We start from the raw sequence: 6,412 nt of genomic DNA, 5'->3' as shown, positions 1-6,412 counted from the left end.
CTTTCTTTTTTATTTTTTGAGAAATCAGTCTCAAGCTGTCACCCTGGGTAGAGTGCTGTGGCATCACAGCTCACAGCAACCTCCAACTCTTAGGCTTCAGTGATTCTCTTGCCTCAGCCTCCCGAGTAGCTGCGACCACAGGCGCCTGCCACAATGCCCAGCTATGTTTTTGTTGCAGTTGTCATTGTTGTTTAGCTGGCCAGGGTGGGGCTTAAACCCACCAGCCTCAGTGCATGTGGCTGGCACCGTAACCACTGTGCTATGGGCACTGAGCCCGTTGGGAACTCTTTCATTTTGCTCCTATGTTCTTTGACATATGTCCATCGTTGTCTGTGTGTGTGTTTAGTATTTTGTTACTCTTTAGCACTGTAAGATTATGCTCTAATATATTTCTTGCCCAAGTCCTAGAAACAGCCATTTCTCCAAGGAAGCTTGGATCCTTTTATTGGAGAATGGTCTTAGAAACCAAGAACTCTGTGCTACGTGCACTTGTTGCTATGGAAGACCATTGCTTCTAGACCCTCTCAGCTGACAGAGCACAGAAATATCTATGTGTATACTAGCCCATGTATATACATATCTATAACTATTTCTATATGTCATCATCTGCATCTATATTAAACTAAACATGAATTCATAGTGATATCTCCAATTCTAATCCATTGCTACGTGGATAATTCTAGCCTCCTCCTCAGGAGGTCATTTTCTATCATAAGCAATGTTGCTTAGTAACATAGCAGACATATGTTTATCTGTTTCCAGGGAACAAAGCTTGACAGTTAACCAAAGGTCAAATTCTCATGCAGAGGAAAAGGTTTTGTTAACCCTTTACCCATTTTCATCAGGGGGTGCTCACTGCTCTGTGGATAAAGAACAAGCTCTGTGGCCTATAAGGTTCTGAGGTGACCTGGCCTGCTGACGAGTCCAGCCTCATCCCCTAGCATGTTCCTTAATGGGCCCTCTGTGACAATCACACTGGTCTCCTTCAACTTTCATAGTCACCATACTCTCTTCTTCCCCCCGGGCCCTTTGTCCATGCTAATCCCTCTGCTGGACTTCTCTTACCTGCCTTCTTTACCTGGCTGCCCTCTCCTCAGCCTTCTGATCTCAGCTCAATCCTTACTTTTATAGGAAAGCCAGCCCTAGCTTCCAGACTAGGTCAGCACCCTCATTCGAGGCTTGCACAGCTGAGGTGGCCTCAGCTTGGTAGCACTTATGACAGTTGCAATGTTACATTCACTTCTCTCTCTCTCCCACTAGAATGTGAGCTTCCTGAGGATAGGGATGGAGTCTTCCAAGTTGGGTTCCCTAGTTAGCCAATATATAATAGGTGTTCAATAAATATTGGTTTATTTTCTCTGTTCTCTATTCAATGACTACTTATCAAGAAACTCCTAGGTGTCAGCCCCTTTTCTAGTGTCTGGGGACACAGCAGGGAGGGAAACAGACAAAGCCCTTACTTTCTTTTTAGTGCAGGTGGCAATAAACAGAGCAACTAATGTCAGAAGTAAAGGGTGCTGCTGCTATTTTTAAAAGATGGTCCAGGGAGCGACACCTGTGGCTCAAAGGCATAGGGCGCTGGCCCCATATGCCGGAGGTGGTGGGTTCAAACACAGCCCCAGCCAAAAACTGCAAAAAAAAAAAAAAAAAAGAAAGAAAGAAAAGAAAAGAAAGAAAAGAAAAGGATGGTCCAGGAAGTGTGACACTGAAGCAAAGATGGTGAAGGAATAGAGTGAGTGATGGGGATATTAGGACAAAAAAATGTAAAAATGTTCCGGGCAGAGGAACAGCCAAGGCAAAGGCGGTGAGGCAGGACTGTGCACACTGAGAAAAGGAATGGTGAATACTTTCAGAGAAGTTTCTCATCTAAACCCCATCACCCTTTCTAAGTGCATTTCACAGATGAGGAAACTGAACTCCAAGAAGGGAGCCCTTTGCACAAGGGTACACAAATGTAGGGATGCAGCTGGGATTTAAACAGGAGTGTGGTGCCAGAGCTAATTTCCCTTTGATGTCCCTAACAACTGGTCAGGGCCTCTGGAAGATGAGGAGATGAAAGTCTTCCCAGCCTTGGTGCTATGCTGGTCTCAAAGGTACAGGCACCCAGCTTCTAAGGTGACCTTCAGTCTCCTGGCTGGTGAGGACTACACAGGCCTTTGGAGGAGGATCAGTCAGGCTCTGCCCAGGAGGTGGCTGACAAGCCAGGACAGGGCCATCTCATTTGTCTGTTCTTCCAGGTGGCCCACCTCTGCTGGCGGTCCCAGATCTCCAGAGCCCCAAAGCCTGCATTTTCATGATCCCTATAGATAGAGGTGGGCAGTGAGGCTCAGAGAGGTTCGAGGAACTGCCTGAGGCTACTCAAGTCAGCTGGCCATTGAGTTGTCCTGGAAACTCTACAATCTTCAGACAAACCTCTCTCTGGCCTTGGCCTGAGCTTCCGAAATGGAAATGTCTCTTGAATATAATGCTCTGGGCATTTCACTCAACTCACTTTAATCTCTGCTCTAGAAAGGAAAGTTATTCTACTCAGCACCTTCACTCGCACCCACCTGCAGGGGCTCAGACATGGCGCCTGTCGTTCAGGAGTCACCAGTCTGATGCAGGGGGCTAGGCACTTAAACCGAACGGCACAATTGTCAGAGTTAAGGGCAATAATGTGGGAAAGGGCAAGCCCAGGCTGAGGGGCTCCCGGGTGAAGGAGCGCGTGTGTGAGAAAGCCAGGCAGGCATCCCAGGGCGGGAGGCGCCACAGCTGGGCCTTGGAGGACGAGGGTGTGTGTGATCGTTGTCAATGCCCCAACAGAGCACCCCTCTTGCGCTGCTTGCTCCACTGTCCCACGGAGGCAAAAAAAAAAGAGCAGAGGAAGGGGGGAGGGGGGTCTCGTCAGATGCTTCCTTTCAAACATTAGGTGGCGCCCTTGAGCCATGGAGCCGCGCGCGCCTGAGACTGTCCCGACCTAAGGACCTCAGAGAGGACCCTGGCCCCTACTGGGGGGCCTTGTGTGTGAACGTGAAGGGGAGGAGGGTTGAGCAGGGGGAAGGGCATCTGGGCTTGGAGCAATAGGGGAATCCCCGGTGGTGGGGGAGGCAGGCGGCGGGGGAGGGGTCTTCTCCCCCCACACCCCCCGCTCTTCCCTCCCCTGTGCCCGGGTACCACGGGCTCAAAGCTTCATTTCCCTAAGCCGGGTCGCTGGCGGTACAGAGCAGCCCTAAGCTGAGGGGAAGGAGGATGGATTGGTACCCCCGCACCCTTACCCCAGCCCGTCACTCGCTTCCCTGTCCCTCCCGGTGCTAACTCTCCGGACGCCCTCGCCGGCCGCGGGCGGAGCTCCATCCGCGGCGCTTCGCGATCCCCGGCCCCCGCCCCTTCCCCTGTCCCTCTGTCCCCGGAGCCCCCCAGAGGCCGCCGCCGCCGCCGCCGCCGTACGGCTCCGCGCCGCGCGAGCAGGTACGTGCGCCTCGGCAGCGGCTCCGAGCCGGGCCGGGAAGGGGGCGGGAGCCAGGGAGGGCGAGGAGGTGGCGGCCAGGCCCGCGCCCTCCGGGCTGCGCCGCAGGACAGACCCCAGCGGGCGGACGCCGGCTCCGGCTAGGCGGGCAGTCGCCGGGGAAGGACGCACCCTTGCCCGCCGGCCGCCCGGCGTCCTTCACCTCCCGCGTGGAGAGGCAGGGAGGGAGGCCGGCACAGGTACGCACGCGGAGAGGGTGCTACAGGGGTGGCTGAGGCTGAGGGCCCCAGGCGGGGGCCGGAGGCGCAGGACAGCTAGCCTGACCTCCCGGCTCGCCGAAGGACAAGCGGCCAAGGCTCCTGGTGCGTGCTGGCCCCCGCGGAGCCTGGCCTCCCTGGGCCGCCTGGCCTCCCTGCTGCGGGCGCCGCCCGGTCCAATCAGGCCTGGGCCGGCCGGTAGCATCTGTGGTCAAGAACACAGGAGCAAGGGGTGTGAACTGCGGGCCGGCGGGCGCGCGGGTGCGGTGGGCGGCCGGTGTGCTGGGGCTTTCTGCGCGCAACTTTGCGTATAGCAGCGTGGACCTGCTTGTGCGTATCTGCCCGCCCCAAGGCTTTGTGTACAACTCCTGCGTGTGTCTGTCGATTGGGTTTTGTGAAGCTTCATCCACACCCGCTGTGAGTCCGTCTCCTTGGATATCAGTGCTGGAGGTGGGTGGGGTGTTGGGCCCTGCGGGTCATGGTGGATCTGGCTTGGATCTCAGCAGCCCTAGCAGTAAGGTGAGAGAGTGTGTGAGTATGAGTGTGTATGTGTGTGTGTGTAAACAGCCCCGACTCCTCCTGGGGCGTGGGTACTAGTGTGACCTTAGGTCTGTGGGTCACGCATGCGGCTTCCAGATGTCTGTGGGTGCTGCGGGACAGACAGCCCCAGGGGGCTGAGTGTGGAACTTAAGGGTTTCTTTGGGATCTGTCAGACTGCAGATGAAATTGGAGGGTACCTAGTAGAGTTGTAGGGTGTGGGCAGTGGGCACAGCACGTGTGTCAGTTTATCCGGTTTTGCTTAAGTTTGGGTGATAGGTTGGCCTTGTGTAACTTGTGGGTAGCTCCGAACCTGTGCATGAGAGAATCAGAGAGACATCCTAACTTGAGGAGAGAAGGAGCCTCTGCTCCCTCACTCTGGCATCCTCTTGAAAAAGTTTTGAGATTTTGCAGGGTGAAGGAGATCTCTGCTCCCAGAACTTGTGTGCCCACAATTTTCTCAGGGATATTGGAGGCATCAATGTGTCAGTTTGGGGAAGGGATTCCTGGACCATGTTAGGGACTGAGTTTTGTGGCAGGTGCTGAGGGAGAGGGTGTGGGGCCACATCTGAGCACCCATGTAACACTCACTGCTGGGGCCTGTTTGTGACTGAGCACTCAGGAAATGTCTTTGGTGTTCAGAGTAAAAAGCACTAACTGGAAAGTGAGAGCCATCTGGGCCAGAGCTGGTGATCCAGACAGAATTTGGGCATATCCCTGCCCTTGAAATGCTCACTGTTGCAGTTAAACAGCTGGATAAAGTGAAGGGTCTACAAGTGAGGGATGGAAGAGCCAGGGAATGAGGGCAGAGTGATGACACCAGGGTGTGGGCTTGCAGAGTTGTAGGTGATAATTCTTAGAGAACCTGCATTCGGCCTGCCCCCTCCCCTGCATACACACTGGTGAGATCTTGGGCATGTTTATAAAATCAAGATAATTCCTAATTGAGGGGCTGGGGAGGGTTATACATGTAGGAGATACTCCTGAGTGAAGTGCAAGGTACAGGGCCTAACAGGTAGTAGGTGCTTAGTATACATTTACTAAAGTGGGATTTGGAAAAAGGGATGTAGTGACAAAAATGGGTTGTAAGTGGAAATAGGCTTTGTACTCAGATGAAAGGCCCTATGTGTGCTAAGAAGTGTCTGATGCAAGTTCCTATTAGAAGGAGGGTCAGAAAGATTGAAAATACGCCTTTCTGCACTGAGGATCTTTGAGTTTCATTCATTCATTCATTCTTACTTCATTCATTTGCTCATCTCCCCTGCCCCCTCCCCACACACACAACCACAGAGCACCGGAGAATAACATCAAGCATGAGAATGCAGAGAATCATTTGTGCATGTGTATGTATATATAGTGGGCGAATCACTCTGCACTTGGGGGGATCCCTGTGCTGTGTTGGGACTTGTGTGCCTTGGGTCCTAGATGTATGTACCATCAGAAATCAGTATGTATGTGGAATGAAATAGTTCTGTTGTGGGATCAGGAATTATACAGGCCAGGTTGGGAAGGGGGTTGAGGTGGGACCTGGTGAGGAGAGGCTAGATCTACCTACAGGAGGAGTTGATTACCAACTCCGGCTGAGTGTTGTGAGGGAATGGGGGCCTAGGGTGGCTAAATTCTTCCATTCTGTAAGAGAAGCCAGATATTCAAAATTTAAAATGTAAATTTTTTATATATTGGCAACTAATTCACCAAAAACAAATGAAAAGATCAGGAATAAAACAACGCAAAACTTCTATGAGCCAAATATGGCCCATGGGCTGTAAGTTGGTGTCTTTTGATGGGAATGTCTGTGCAGGTGTGTGCTCAGGGACTTCAGCCAGGTATTACCTCTTTGCAGCACAGAGCATGCCCCCTGCTTAACTTCCCCCCCCACGTTCCTATTCCACATACTCCCCCTGCTTCTGTTTACATTAAGAGCATTTGACGTTGACCTTAATCATGGCTCTCAACTCTGCTCCTTCCTCTTTGCCCTCTGAGCCCTGTCATCCAAACCTGCTGGCTCTCTTGCTGGACCCCTGTCCTCCACTCTGTTCCCTCCCATCCCAGTGGTTCTTCTATCTTCTGAAAGCTAGGCAATCTCAGCACTTCCTGCTCCAATACCTCAGCTCCCTGTCACTCTTTGGCTTCTTGGCCTGGCTCAGAGTCCTTTGTGAGCCAGCCCCAGCTG

Source organism: Otolemur garnettii, unplaced genomic scaffold (genome assembly GCF_000181295.1).
Source record: "Otolemur garnettii isolate 467f Iridium unplaced genomic scaffold, OtoGar3 scaffold00251, whole genome shotgun sequence".
Taxonomy (NCBI): Eukaryota; Metazoa; Chordata; class Mammalia; order Primates; family Galagidae; genus Otolemur; species Otolemur garnettii.
The sequence above is the reverse complement of the archived record's forward strand: the minus strand, read 5'-3'. Positions refer to the sequence as shown.